Source organism: Cuculus canorus, chromosome 11, assembly GCF_017976375.1.
Source record: "Cuculus canorus isolate bCucCan1 chromosome 11, bCucCan1.pri, whole genome shotgun sequence".
In the NCBI taxonomy this organism is placed as follows: Eukaryota; Metazoa; Chordata; class Aves; order Cuculiformes; family Cuculidae; genus Cuculus; species Cuculus canorus.
In genome coordinates this window covers 7,233,929-7,250,163 of record NC_071411.1, presented here as the reverse complement: position 1 = coordinate 7,250,163, position 16,235 = coordinate 7,233,929, and the positions used below count along the sequence as shown (strand labels likewise).

General features: G+C 45.6%; 1 non-coding gene across 1 annotated transcript; it reads right to left on the bottom strand.

The window, feature by feature from the left end:
* Positions 1-15,732: 15,732 nt before the first annotated feature.
* On the bottom strand, positions 15,733-15,815 carry TRNAL-UAA (transfer RNA leucine (anticodon UAA)). The gene has a single exon. It is a non-coding gene; the product is annotated as a tRNA-Leu (tRNA).
* Between the last annotated feature and the right edge of the window lie 420 nt (positions 15,816-16,235).

Sequence of the window (16,235 nt, the reverse complement as noted above, 5' to 3'; positions counted from 1 at the left end):
TTCTTCTCAGCATAAGTGAGCACCAAGCAGTTGTGCTGTGGGACATACCTGACTTTGTCCAGGACAGATCCTCTCAGCTCCTGCACCTCAGACCTCCATGGCATGCAGGGCACAATGGCAAATCACTCCCCATGCTCCATATTGCTACTCTTTTCCCAGAGCAGCTAAAGCCGTGGAAAGACATACCTGGATAAGCGAAGCAAAGAGGCGTGGCGGATGTTGCTATTTACCGTTGCTCTTGCCTGCCTCTTGACTCTGTGCTTTGAGTTGAAACCCATGGCAGACATACAGCCAAGGGGTAGCTTTCTCCACTGGGTCTCAGGCACGGGACTGTGGAAGCTTATTTCCTTCTTCTCCCGTGGAGCAAAGAGGGACGAAAGGAACCATGATTGTTCCTAGTTTTTCCTATCTCCCATAGCCCCAGGAGGGGCTTCACCAGCTCAGTTGCAGCAGAGAGCTGTAGGAGCCATTCCATGTCCTGGAACCAAGACCTGGAATGCACTGCGGCGCTGCTCACTCCTTAACTTCTGAGCACGAGCATCATAGGTGTGAAACAATGCACAGGTCTCAGCACCCTGTGGAGAGTAGCAGGCAGGGAGGGGGCTGCGGGCAGGGAGCTATGGCTGGTGGGACACACAGAGGGAGGGGTGGACGAAGAGTCAAAGACAGGGAGAGGAGATTAAAAGAGATGGGATGGGAATCAGAGAAAGGCAGCGGGGGGGGGAGAGGGGAAAGTGGAAAATGAATTGAAATGCATTAGAATATTCCAGGCAGACGAGCTTGAGCATTCAGCAGCTGAGATGTGGGGCTTCATTAGTACAGACCGATGGAAGATAGAGACATTAAGGAAGGAAATGTGTGACTCACAGGGGAAAATGGGAAAAACAACACACACCATAGCAGCTGCTCCGTTTACTTCAATTAAAGAACAGCTCAAAGGGTATGTTAAGGGGAAAGGAGGGGGAAGCAAACAAAGGCACAAACAACAGAGAAAAAGCCAACCAGATGAAGCAACTGTTACCCTCAAGCACCTAAATGAACTGACTCAGGCATTTGAACACGGAGCCAGTGTTCTTTGCCTCGTGCCTCCATACAGGGGCCAAACTGCTGCTCTGCAGAGCCAGGCTGTGGCAGAAGCTGCTGGTGGCTGCAGTGCTGCCCAGGGAGCTTAGAGCTGGCCATGGGACAGCCAACACTCATGAAATACTGTCCCAGCCATTGGGTGGGGAAGGCAGTTTCCCTTAGCACAGCTCTGTGGCACTTTGGGAATGGGTGAGCAGGGCACCCCGCTGCACCTAAATGACCGGCTGCAGCTTGTCTGACCAAGGAAGAGAGGACGGCAGCAGTGTGTGCATTAATCACAACAACAACTCACAGCAGATTTGAGTTGGCCAAAGGGAAGTGTATTGCACTTGGCTCTGGGGTGGTGGAGTTTGCTGCTGGAGCCTCTCCAGCCTTTAGATGCCACCCCACAGCAACTACAGCTCACCTACCCCAGGCTTTGCTGCCCAAGGCAGGCAGCCTTTCACAGCCACCATGCCTGGTTGGGATACAAACTTTTCCCGTACCTCCTCCTGTGGTGTATGAGGATGCAAAGAACTCACGGAGATTGGCTTCTGCTGCTTGTCCAGAAAAAAAAGGTTGCTATTAATTCCAGTCAGAGACCTTAGTTATTCAGCACACTGAACACACGGTGGGAATATCCTGCCACTGGGCAAGGCGGAGGATGAGAATGAGCAAGAAGCCAACCATAATTTCTCAGACCTCATGAGCTCTGAGAAATGTTATAGTAAAACTTCCATGGATTCCAGTGAATCCCATTTACTGCTTCCAGGTAACAAAAGTTGGAGATGAAGAATGGAGCGGGCCCAAAAGTACAAAGGCAAGACACAGGAAAAAGAAGGGACAGAAAAATCCTCCACTTGTCTCGGTGTTTCCTCCTTGAAGCTAATGTGTTAAGGATTTATAGGGGAAGAAAGTTTAGAGTCCACTAACTGCCATGGATCTCTGGTTTCTTTACTGGTTCCCTCACGTAAGAGGTTTATCACTTTGCTCCAGCTGTGACATCAGCCTGCAAGGGTTAGTTGCTTTGCTTGGTTGACTGAAGCTTCAAATCTGGAGGCTACTAGGTCAGTTCCACCTCATGGCCTTCCAAGGCAATCAACAGAGACAACTTCATGATGTCAGAAAAGGTCTGCTTTCATTTTTCTAAGGGGAAAATCTTTGTTCAGATATTATCTTTCCCTCCCCATCTTTGTGGATGCTTCCCAATTCCTGGATATAGCAAATCCATGACCCTTGGCTGACTCACTCCCTATATGAGCACAGTAGTGGATTTCATGACAAAGTCCCATGGTCTCAGGATAATTACCTGCCCAAAGTCTCAGATGGAGCGCCTAGATACAAGCAGACTCCCAAACTCCTGACATTTATCACTCTGAAGAGCAGCCAGCAGAAAAGCAGCCCCTATCAGATAAGAGGTGTCAGTCAAGATTTCAATGTAGTGGCTGCAGCTTGGAAAGGACACATCACAGTGAATCTGCAGAACGAAGTGTGGCGAATGCTAAATCTCCACAGCGTGGGAATTAGCACAATGGATCCCATCTCCATACGTGATAATGGGAAACTCATAATGCTCTTACATGAACTATAATGCCAAAAAGTTGCTACAGAGAACCACCGAGGACACAAGGGCTTTTTCTTCAAAGCTTCTGAGATAGGCAGCATTAAATGCGTCTGCTTTGAGCTGGCTATGTGTTAAGCTTCCTCTCTGTCCCTTCATCTCTCCCCAATCAAGCTGTGTCTCAGTCAGCGCCCAGTTGTTAAATTCTGGATGGATTAAAGAGCAATTGAGAAAGTGCTTTTTTTAGGAAAGTGATGTTTATCCATCACTTATCTGAGTGTGTGTTAAACTTTAGATCCTCTGCTCCTTTAATGGTCGTTGCATGGTGGCGTATTCAGAGTCTTTACTTTGCGCAGTAGTGGGGATATTTAATCTAAAGGCTTTTCTTTACCCAAGATTGAATCTGAATTTGGATCATCCTTTGGGGTCTAATTGCTTAGGATTTTGGTGACAGTGCAGCAGGTCCACAGAGTATATTGGCAGGAAGAAGAGGACAGGAGTTCCCCAGATGACCTGGCAGAGCACAGGAGATTTCAATAACATTTTAAGCAGAGGAGAAAAAGAAATTCAAAGACAAAAAAACTACCAGCTTTCCTTATTCAGTGGTAAAAAGAAAAAAAGAAAAAAAAAAGGAAGGATAATCTGTCTGTTCAAATTCATTCCTAGAATTCATGCACGCTTCCAACAAATGCCTGCTTAGAAGAAAAATTGACCAGTTTCAGACCATCTCTGATGGAGATGTGGGTGGACAGGGATCAGACCGACAGCAAGTTCCTCAAAACGGCAAAGTTTCGACACTGCATTAAGCACAATTACACCTGTCAAAGACAACATACTCCTGGGAATTTTCTGTTGAAGATTTAATGGCAGAGGGACTCTTGCAAAACCCTCTGCATAATTTCTGGATGCCTCAGACCTTCAGAAAACATCTTGACAGGCAGACAATATCTTGCCATGCAACAAGAGGCTCTGATTTAACTACAGGTGGTGTTGGACAAAACAGTTTGAAATGCTTTTCTTGATCTGGAGAAGTCCACTGCTTGCATCTTGGGAGTGTTACCACTTAAAAAGAAATAAGAAATACCAAGACATAAAATGACCACTTGCCAGGTAGCTTCTCTGGTCTGTCACCTCCAGTAAAGGGCAAACACTTCAACACAGCAAGGAAACATATGATGATACCGGGCTGGCTGGTTCCCCCCTTATCAAACCTTCAAATGACTTCTACATAAAAAGGAGATGTTTTCCCAAAAAGAAATTATCCTGGCATGGGACCCAAGCACAGCACTGGTGGTAACCAAGAAATATATGCAATAGCTGCAATATCACTCTCTGTTTCAGCCCAGCAGTGCAATGACATGAAGTTCCCTCCAGAAGAGAATCTTTCCTCCCCACAAAAAAAGGTCAATCAGATTAAGGCTAATTAGGCAGGAAAGGCCTGTGTCAGAGCAGGACAGAAACTACAGAGTTTACTACAGCTTCTCTCAGCTTTTTTGCTAGTAGATCCCAGTGCCCGCCCCGCTCTGGTGTGTCTGGATAACAGTCTTAAAAATCCTAGACAAAGGTAGACTATGTCATGTACATATTAGGATGAACCAGAGCTAACACACACAGGTATGTGAGCAATGCATCAGACCCTGCTAACTACACTGCAGATGAGGCTTTTTTTTCTGGCCCAGTGGCAATTCCTTCATTGCCACACCAACACGTGCTTCCAGCTCCAACTTCAGATGCCCTGAGGAGAAGGAAGATCATCTCTTGGTGCCGAAAGGAAGGGTGAAATGTTGAAATCCTCATCCAGATGAGATTAAATGAAAGGAGAAGGGATGAAGTACATCAAACAGTGAGCTTTGGATAAATGCTCATTGTCTTCACTGGGAGCTGGGTTTGAACAAGAACAGAGAAACTCGGCATTTGGCAGCCTATGTGTAAAACATTGCAGAATGAGTGCTACGTGCATGCAGCTAGTTCTCATGCAAAGCATATATCAAGGAGCATACCATATGTTTAAAGCATTAGACAATCAGGTCAGTCTTGGATCATATTATAAAGCTTTCCTACAGTGTTGCATTTGTTCTAAACAGATGCATTTCTCCTTGCCCCCCTCCTCCCCTTCCAACTTCTCAGCCTGCCAACACTCACATATAAGGAAACCAGGTGTCCGTCTTTAAAAAAAGAAATAAATCAGTATCCAAAGGAATCTGTCCGGGAAGAAAGTAAGCGCCCATCTCTGCTATTTTTGTTGCAAACAGGAAATATGTTACCAAACAAACTAACAAATGGACGAACAAGAATCAAAACAAGGAAAAGGGAGATATGAAAACTCATAGGAATTCGGTCCTGAATTCTGCAAAGCCAAATGCTAATCACGCCAGCCCCCAAATGTACAGAACAGATGAATGCAAGAACAGAAAGAGCGCCAATGATAGCAGATATGCTCTGGATGAAACATGTCCTGCATCGGTTATGAGAAGGGCTGGATGCTCTTGTCTTTAAAGTGTATGGTTTGATTTTATATTAATTCATCAGCAGCATCGCAGATCTCAGGGGCCTATCTCCACTCATTAAAGGTGTTTTGCATATATGGTTGGAAAGGAACCACCATCTGATTTGTATCATTGCTGCTCTCTGCTGTCACCATTTTACTCTGCCTGGGAGCTGTTGGCAGACCCCTCCACATATCAGGAGCTCTGTCAGGCACTGGCTCAGCCCCAGCGGGTGCCCGGTGCCCTGTGCCAGTGTGAGTGGAGGAGTGCCCAGTGTCTCCCAGCGTGCTGGGTGTTGGCAGCAGTTAGGCACGGATGAGAAGGAAACCCAAGGCCAACTCACCTTGTGCAGTTCACCCTCAAATGAGAAAGAGTAGCTCTGTCCTCCTGCAATGCTTCAAGAGACATTGCATTCAACCGTCCCTCAGGGAACAGCGAAACTACGTTGCAGGTGAAAGCCAACAAAGCTCAGTAGCAAAGCAGCTGGGAAATGCAGCTGGCTCCCTATCCTTTACATGGAGTTCCCTCCACTCGTGCGAGCTCTTAAGGCCATGTTTTATATCCTAATTAAACTGAAAGAAAAGGAATTGGATAACAGTCTAAAAGATTTGCAAGCTACATCTATTTCAGAAAATGACTCATGTTCCCGCTAGTGTAGCTCATCAGGTCCAGCACATGCTCTAATGTGTGGGACTAATAGATTTGTAACACTGATATCTAATACGAGCCTGTTCCGGTTACATACTTATCATGGGTCCTTGCAGGCTTTCCATCAAAGCTGCTGAATGAAAGCACTTTTTATTAAAGAAAGAGGAAAAAAAAAACCTCTTTGCCCATAAATCGCTCAGCACATTAGCCCCCAAAACAATTCACTGAGGCGAGGTCATATTTCCCTTACATTAATTTAGATCCTTGCAAAGTTCAATGAGATGAGAAGACAAGACAAAACACAAGAGGCTGTGTCTTCAGATGCCATGAATCAGCCTTGCTTCCCATCAGCTGAGAATCCAACCATATATCTAAAGAGAGCTATAGGAAATATATAACAATTTCTTTACAGTCTTGGGGTCTTGTAATGATGATCCATACTTTGCTTTATTATTTGAGAAGGGAGGGAATGACTACAAGGACAGATGACACTTGGCAGCTGAGAGCGGGTTTTACAGCAATATGGGAACAGTCCCTTTGATTTCAGTGAGCTGGAGTTTGTCCTGTGGTGTTGGGGATCACCATAGTAAGGTGGAGGAAGATATTTTTTCCTTTGTTTTATTTCCAGGCAGTATTTCAGTGGAACGGATGCTGGTCTCAGACAGGAGTAGGACATGACAAATCAACTCACAGAGGGGCAGGCTTAAGTGAAATATAGTCGTGATGCTGCTGCTCTGCCTCTTAGTTATCTCCAATTGGCTGCTCTGAACAGCAAGGAAAGCTGCCAGCTTTGAACCCTGTACCATGCACTGTCCCTTTCATACTGCAGCTCTCTCCTTCATGTTTACACCCTTCAGATATTTTTAGGCTTTTTTTTCCACACACAGAAGTACACGTTGTCATCTCGTAGCCTCATTTAGCAGTTTGAGGCTTCCCACATCAATCAGGTTTTCCAAACGTCTGATCATTTAGTGTTCAGAAGGCAGAAGGGATGGTCTGGTTGCTCTTCATTTAGCATCTTCCCAGGTCTCATTATGTGGTCACATTGTGGTGGCCAGGACCAAGCATACGGTTTGTTTTCAGGACAAATCAGAACCACATAGGGAAAGGCTGTTTCCCTCCCGTGGAATAATTTACCTCCTTGGAGGCAGACAATTTTATTTGCAGTAATATACTATTTCAGACTGATCACCAATTTGTCATCTGCTGGCATCTCGAGGACCCTCTCTGTACCTTGCCTGGAACCAGGGGAAAACAGTTTGTCAAATCCGTTAATTTCTGATGTAGTTGGAAGGAGAGGGTGTTCCCTGAAAACACCTTATGGCTTAGGACGAATTCGTTTTCATGGAAGGATCTTGAATTTTTTAATTATTTTTGCCAGTCGTCTGTCCAAGGAAATGTGGTTTTAATATGCTCCACCTCGAGGCCTTCCAAATCTCTTCTTTTTTTGGGTTGTCTCAACTATTTTGGATAGCGTTCCTGTACATGCAAATATTTGGCGGGTTTAACAGCATGCAAATATGAAATTACAGTAATGGATTTGTGGACATACTCTGGTCTGTCTAGACAGACAGCTAAGCACTATAAAGTGTTCTGTCAAATACTTATTCCCATAAAAATTCATTCTCCATACTGGTCATGTTATCCTGATCAAATCCTCAGTCTTTCCTTAAAAAAAAATCTCAGAACATGCTTTTTTTACCCCTCAGGCACCATTAAAACAAGTCACTGCAGATCATGAAATAGAAATGCATTCAACCCATTATTCTGGGAAGAAAAAGCTGTTTCAGGCCAAATCCAATTATGTACCATGTTTGTAACTTCATTCCAGAAAACCTTCGGAGCCGAACAGGTCCATGTAGATGTTATGGGGCGTTTCTTAGCAAAAAATCTCCTATTGCCATAGTTACTCTTTTCCTTCCCACTCTTGCAATGAACTCCACCAACTGGTGGATCCAAGTTGGTTGTTGACATGAAGGTGAGAGGTTGGGTGGTTGGGAGCAGCATGACAATTACTTGAGTCTTGGTGAGATCTCCCTCCTTCACTTCACTTCTTCTCAGCACAAGAAGCAGGTCCCAGGGCAGCAGTTTCGCAACTGGGACCAGACAGTGGGTTAGTGCTTCACTCTTCATCAGGTATTAAGGTCTTCTCTGTACATGACAGCTCTTGCTGCTGTGAAACGCAAACCTGCCTCTTTATGGGCTCTGTGCATTATGGCGGGTGGTGAGTAACCATAGAAACAACGTTGTAAAACAGCATGGGAGTTGACGTGTAATAAAGTGCTACTGCCGTGCAACACCTGAACAGACCCCTTCAGGAGGAGTCGTTATGGATGCACTTGTAATGGGTCTGAGCAGGGATGTCCTGTGCAGAAAGTCAAGTGCTGACTGGAGGATGAGGTTAGCTTGGGAAGGTAGGTACCAACCATTAATGCAACTTAAAGTCCTTAAATGAAAGCCGAGAAACCCACTATGGTTTTGGTTCAGCCTCTGACAGGAATCGGTGATGCTGAGCTATCCCCCCTGTCCTCACAAAACTTTGGGGCTGTGTTCTTCAACATCTACTAGCACGTATAGGATCCCTCAAGCCTGGTCAGGATTTTCTGGAGGAAATCCTAGCTTTCCTTAGCTTGTTCTAAAAAAAGTTAATGGATGGAGGATACAATTCTAATTAGATAGAGGCAATCAAATATGAGATATCCTAGAAATAATAGTATTCTGTAACCTACAGTACCATGCAGTTGCCGGTTCACAGATCAACATCCTAAAAATATCAGCTTCTATTCTTTTCAATAGAAGTCGAACAACAATGATGCTCCAACAGACATGCCACACCAAGGAGCTTTCCATCTTAACCCTGAGGTTCCTGACTGTTTCCTTAAACACATTCCCATGAATCCCAGAAGTCTGTGGGTACTGTTGAAAGTGCAACTACAAAAGCCATGGCCTCAGGAGGAGAGGAAGAGCAGTAAATGCTCTTCCTCCACCTCTATTATCTATCTGTATTGGGGGCAGTCAACATCTGGACCTGAGATTTCAGGCCAGTATTGTTCCATCTCTTGCCATTTCTACATCTTCAGCAGTAGAAAACAATGATGCAAATGCAGTCCATTCCTACACTGACACTGGTTTCTGTCTCTGAATTCTACGTGTGGGACATGATAATAAATCATTCACAGAGCACACTGATCGATTCTCGCCAAGTAGTATGTTAGTCTCCAGGGCCAACAAACCAGCACTTAAATAAAGTTTCCTTACTCAACATGCTGTGCTGCAATAAAAAAAAAAGGTCTTCTGCATTCCAGGCAGGTCATTTAGCCTCCTGTGCAAGGAGAACGTCAAAAAGGTACACATGTAAGCATTAGGAAATGCTCCCACCTGATGTTCTCAAAGTGAGCTCTCCAACAGCTCAGCATTCCCCGTGTAGTTCTCCTAATAATTAATGGAAAATAGAGTCCTTTGGGAAAATTGTCACTAATTAATAAAACATGAAAACGAGAGAGCAAGAAGAAAGAACAGAGATGTTGCAGAAAGCCTGTAAATTGAAAGAGGCGGACTTACAGTTGTGATTTCCTTTCCACCCTCTGAGGGAACTTGATGTGTGCTCCACGTTCATACAACAGCTCACCCAGGACTCCTCAACTTCTTCCATTCACACTTCTGAAACAAGAGACATTGTGATGGAAATGTTTGCGCCCTGCCACATTTCCCAATGTCCCTGTGCATACAGACTTGCTCACACAGACAGCAGAATGGCTGTCAAAGACAAATCTTCAGAGCCTTGTAGGGATCTATTACCGGGTGATCACTTGAAAGTAAGGGTCACTGTTTTTGGTTTTCTACGTATGGGTTCAAGCTGCTTATCAGTTTGATGGGGGTGGCATACTAAAACCCAGGAAACATATCCCTTCTCTATCAAAGCAGTGCTGAAATGTCCTTTTGCCTCAGTGTCTCTGAAATGCCCCCCCCCAAAGAGTGAAGATTCTTCCTCATGCTCAAGTATAGAATCATAGAGTAGTTTGGGTTGGAAGGGACCTTAAAGATCATCTAGTTCCACCCCTCTGCCATGGGCAGGGACACCTCCCACTGGATCCGGCTGCCCAAAGCCCCATCCAACCTGGCCTTGAACACCTCCAGGGATGGGGCAGCCACAGCTTCCCTGGGCAACCTGGGCCAGTGCCTCACCACTCTCATGGTGAAGAAATTCTTCTGTATGTCTAGTCTAAATCTGCCCCTCTCCAGTTTATACACATTGCCTCTAGAAGGTAATGGGTATAAACTTTGTCACTCCAAGCCTTTGTGAACAGCCCCTCTCCAGCTTTCCTGTAGCCCCTTCAGTTACTGGAAGGTCACTATAAGGTCTCCTCAGAGCCTTCTTTTCTGCAGGCTGAACAATCCCAACTCTCTCAGCCTGTCAAAGTGTGTTTATCTCAGTGCTCCTAACGGAGCCTAGAGAAGAGTTTAAAATATCCCAAACTTCCAAGGTCAAAATTTGTGTTCTGCTGGGAAATGGAGCTGAGAAACCATTGCTGGAAATGCCCAGCTCCCAGCACTGTCTCCACCCGCAGTTTGAGTGCCTGAGCTATCACATTTGCTGGGAAATCCTGAGAGGAAAAAGGATGAAGATGGATGGTCTTATGATTAAGCCAGAAGACAAGGATTCAAGGGATCTGGCATCATTTATAGACCTCCTGCACTGACTTTGGGCAAGTCAATTAACCTCTCTGTGCCTCTGCTTGCCATCTGCAAAATGGAGATAAGAGACTTCCCCACAGCACAGGAGTTTTCGAAGGAGCACTTGTGCATTTGACAGACGCTCTCACCCGATGCCAACTGGAGTCACGAGATTTCATTGACAGGAGAGTGATGGAGTGGAGAAGTCCCACTGCCATTTGGGGTTATGTAGCTTTGTGAAAACTCAATAGGTATCCGTTCTGCTTCCCTCTTCACCTCCTTTGCACCTGTCTGTCTTCCAGGGAACCAGTGCTCTCTCAGCTGAGCACTGGCTCTGATACTATCTGTGGGAAGCCACAAGTCTCACAGGATGTTTCCCATCCTTCTACGAGGACCAATTAGGGAGAATTTTTGCCACTAAAAAAAAAAAAGTAATGGAGGTTTTAAAGTATAAAAAACACGGGGAGATCATCCCTGCCTCACTGCTTACTGAGAGGCTCTGCTGCCCTGGTTCCTACTGCTCTCGTGCCCACGGGGTACCTGAATAAACCCCAACTCCTGGAAGGACATCCTGCCCATTGCAGCAGAGTGACAGGCATCACAGCTGGCCTGGCTTGAACATATCTTCCACCACTCCACACGGTCCTGTTAATCCTTCCAAACCCTTTACAGTTCTGCAGACAAGGAAACACAAGTTAACATTACGTTTTCTGATTTCACGGGGGATGTTAAGACATTAGAAACGAAAAATATTCCTATTCTTTCAGAGAGAACGCTGCATTTCACCTACCATCTTCACAAGGCAAGTTAAAGCATCTAATCCTGACCCTGGCAGAGCCCACCTAACCTTTCTCTGCAAGGCCCAGGGGGAGGATTTCTTTCCTTCTCCTGTTTTTCTTTTCTTGTATTAAAATCCCATCGTGTTATTAAAAGGAATTGTTCAATTGCTTTAATTGGCTCAGAAGATAAATTCTTCCCTCAGCCTGGGGGTCATGGCCATCAGCAGCTATTTATTAGCTGCATTGATTGAGAAGAACAGCCTTTAAACGGAAATAAATTGAATTCTATGGCAAAGAGGATTCCATACAGGCTATTAACACAAGACAGGGAGTTTAGCAGTTTTATTTTTTATTTATTTGCTCCCCTCCTCAGCTCCTAGCTGTCCTCAAGCTCTCAGTTAATTCCCGTGCATCCCACCACCCATTCCTTCTTCATCATGGGGAATTCCTTACCTACATGGGTTAGAGCAGACACGAGGGAGATGGTGAAAACAGAGACTTGGATGAGTTCGGGGAAGCTCAAAATCAGATCCCATGGAACCAGTGGAGGAAAGAGGAGTGATGGGGAGTAAGATGTGATGTCTGCATGCATGCACAATAGAAATAAGTCAGGAAGCAGAGGTCTCCCACTATCTCTGGGGCATTTTCATTAATTTTTTGCCTCCTTGACTGCTCAGGGATAGTCTTTGGCACTCCCCTGTCAGCTCCAGAATACATTTCATGGTGTTCGCCTTCATTCCAGAGTTTAATTGCTTGAGATTGTTACTTGTAGGACGTTAATTTATTAAAACCACATCTCCCATATTACTCTGGAGCCCAGAAGAATCATTGCCTTCTATTAAGGGCAGTGGTGCATGCCCGCTTGCCTTTTTTCTCTGGTCACCTCTGTAATTGCAGCCCTCTGCTAAGATGGAAAACTCCCCCCTACCAGCCAAGCATCCTCCACAGGGCAGGTGGGCTGAGGAACACATAGAGGAGACAAACTCATCCAGATATAAACAGATATAACTACTCTGATGTTCACAGAGGACTGTGTGTGTGCATTGGAGACACACAAAGCCTCTAAGCTGTTCAGATCATGTTCCCCCAGGAAGGACAAAAAGTGAAGTCATGGTCTGCTGGTGGCAGATGGTCGCTAGAGGCATCATGAAGATGAGACCTTGCCAAAATGTGATGATGGATCCTCGTAACATCCAATGGAGTCAACACTGCCCTCACCCAGCTAAGCACAGAAAAACTATCCTCGGTTGTATCAGCCATCTTTTGAGCCAAATGCATCCCTCAAAGCTAGGCATTTGCACCATGTACCAGTGCCATGAGCACAGATGGGATTCATATACCAGGATATACAGAGATACGTACATACATGTATATCTCTCCATATACCAGCATGGAAGGTATATGAGAATAGATGATTGATACAGGCCAGAAACCCCCTCTTTCTTAACCACAATCTCTCCAACAGGTTCTTCCATCTCCTCAAGGCTGCCCAGCTGCCTTCACCACACCCTGTCTCTTCCCTGCCTTTGAAGGGTTTCCTCGACAGCCCTATGCACACACCTGATCCTATGGAGCTGCTTAATAGGGTCTGAAATGTGGCAGTAGCACACCTTGAGGCAGCGCCTGAGCATGGTTTTCAAACTCATAAAGCAAGGAAACCCTTGTGGGCTTTCCAACCTGCTTGCAGGAGGGCTCAGCAGTCCGAGTGCTCCTGTGATCCGAAGGCCAGCGATGCTCCATGAAGCACCCAGGCAGCACACGACACGTGCAGCACAGCTCCCAGCACCGTCAGGCGGATGCAGGCACAGACACGGGTACCAGCCCTCATCACCCACCAGCCGGCAATTGTAACAGCAGCACTACAAGAGTAAAACAATAACATTTTGTTTATCTCCTAAATAGTTCGCTCATTTTAGCACTCTGCCTCCAAGTGCTAGATAATAACAGGATACAAGGCAAGCAGTAGCTTTCTGTATCCAAAACAGTGTGGGTGCATCTGTGATTTTAAAGAGGTTGAGAGTTGCTGCTCCAGAGCCCAAGTCCTGGAAGAGGTGTGGATGGGGATGATGTAGATTGGACTGGACATGAGGATTTCTCAGGAATACAGAGCTGGGGAAAGCAAGACTAGATGCTCCAGTGCTGTGGACTGGCTTTGACCTACATCTTTTGAAGCTCTGGTTCCCTGTTCCTGAAACAGCCTGTGTTATTTTAGGACTACTTTGCTTTTACTAAAGTACTTGATTTATTTTAAGTAGAAATGTCCCCAGATCTAATCTGAGATCTGCAAGCAGGAGCACACAGCAAAAGATGGCACCTACAAACATTCCAAAACCCCATTTCATTTAGATTAAACAAGGCAGTTATTGTGTTTTAATATAGGAATTGATTATTATAAGTATGTGTATTGAACTTAACAACATAGATTTGTATCTATTTCATCACTGTTAATCTTTGATAAATATGTTTTTAATAATCTCTAGGTATTTATTGAACATAAAACTGTCTTCTGAAATTGAGAGTAAGATTACTAAAGATACTTATTGTATGCTACTTCAACACAAATTCATTATTAAAAACCTTTCACTGAGGTTTACTTTTAACCACAACATAACAGATGTGCGTACTGCATAGATTATCTATAATAAATATATTTGTAATAAACTATTGCTATTTAGCCTGCCATAACCATCTCAATAAATATGATAAATTGAAATGGCTATTGGACAAGCTGTTTTTTACAGCTCCGTCAAACACTTGGAGGCTGTGGGGTCAGAAGGAGGAAAGCTGTGGGCTGGGAGAAGGCAGTTAGTTTATCAGTATTCCACAGCCCTCACCTATCCTGGCCACTGGACTTCTTGTTGTTTCAGTCCTCAAATCTCCAGGCCCATGTTCTCAATCCTGAGCCAAACATTTTGCCTCAGCCTTCTGTACCCCTCTAGCAGGCTCTGCAATACAAAGGCTGTTAATTCAGCTCTTGTACCCTCAGGTGATGCTCTGTCTGCCCAATAGTTTTGCAAAGTGGATAAGCATCCTCGAGGGATCAGGAACAGACCAGAGCCCACACCCCTGGAGTGGAAAAAACACAGGCTTTTTGAGAATATGGATCAACAGAGAAGCTGAAATGTGGAGATTTCGGCTTTGAACTCAGTGCCTTTGGCGCACGAACTAGACAGGAATCTGATTTCAAGTCATCAGAGGCAAAAGACTTGACCCACAGTGCTTCTGAGACCCCCTGGGAGACTCTCAAAGGTGTATTTGTCATTCTTCGCATCACTTAATGACTGAGGTTAGTTGCAACAAGCCAGCTCTAGCAGATATGCACAAAACTTCTTTCCCAGCACTAATCAAATGAGAGAGGAGCAAAGTAATTCCTCTCATGTCCTTTCCTCTGGGTCCTGCCCCATTTGTTATGTGGCCACACGTACAGGCCCTGTAATCCTTCCTGTAGGGCACTGTCTGATTCCCATATATCAGAGAGAGCCAAAGATCTTAATGTGCAACTTTTAATTGAGCTGTATCATCTGCCACAAACATGAAATTAATGGTCCTACATCATAATCATAAATTCATACATAACCCCATGCACCAGCAAATAACTCTTTGCAGTGATACTACAATGGTAAGCTGATTTGCAAGAACCGCACGCTACCCAGGAATCCTAATTAACCAAATTAACACCATCACTTCAAATCATGTCCCAGCAGTAGGACATTTCCGATTGGCCTCAGGCTGGAGCAAAGCAGCCAAATGAAATCCTGACAGTGTCTCCATGGGTCCAGCAGGCCAACCCTTTATGAGGGAAATATCTGATGCCCATCCATGCAAACAAGGAAAGGAGCAAAAGCCTCGTGAGCATTTGTAGGCACCGACCCAAGACGGACTACGGCATAGTGACACTATGCACCAGAGGAGCACTTCTCAGTTTCTCACGTATTTCCCTAATTTAACTAGCAGCATCAGAAACCCTTTTCTGCCCTTCTAGCTTGGTCTGGAGGGTTGTGACACTGTCAAATCCCTCTGGGGAGTGCCAAACAGTGTTTTGGATCAGCTGAGTGGTGGTTCTGGAGTCACGGAGAAACCAGTGTGGAGCAGTCTCCACAAACCCCAAATCCATCTCCCTGGACCCCCTTGTTTACATCAGTTTCCGCTTGCGAATTGTCTGAGCTTTTTAGAGCTCAACACCTTTCCCCCTCGCCCCCCTCAGGGTAGTCAGGTTTTTCTATTTCTGCCATGGAAAAAACCAAGCCATTGTTTGAGGAGAATGTGGGACTCAAGCCCACAACAGTCTCAGCACTGCTGCATTAAAGATGAAAGACATAACCTGTGTGCCACAGGGCCCAGCTCACATTGCTCTACACATTCAGCGTGGATGGAAAGGAGGTTTGGTCCCACCAGGGTTCTCATCTTGGGGTGTTGAATGGCCTCAGCTCTTGGGCACAGAGCCCAGAGCTCCCACCCCTGCTCTGAAATGATGCTTTAAAAGTTAGGCTGGCGATTTGGATCAAGAGAAAAAGGAGGCTTCTACCAGAAGTGGGGTTCGAACCCACGCGGGCATGCGCCCATTGGATCTTAAGTCCAACGCCTTCACCACTCGGCCATCCTGGTGGGCTGTTGGGCTCTCCCCTGGCCCACCAGTCCCTCCTCGTGATGGTACACACCTCACCAAGACTGCAACGTTCCAGTCCAAGACTGTTCCCGAGCTCAGCAACACCTTTCTGTCCTCACTTCTTTCTTTTATGCCCCAAGGAAACTGGTGAAACATCTCTCTGGGAGGCATCTGGTCTCATGGGCCATGGAGGACAGCACAGCCCCTATGTGTCGCAGTAGATCCTCACTCAAGGACCATAGTCACCAGTGATAATGCTACCAGGGATCCTGGTGCAGGAGGGGCATCTCTAGAGGGTCTCAGCCTCATCCCACATGGTTAAAAAAACTGTTCTTGCACCTTGGATCCCACTTCTCACCCTCTCCAGTCCACATTTGGGACTACCAGGGAGTTTAGTTGGGAAAGACAGTGGAGCAGAG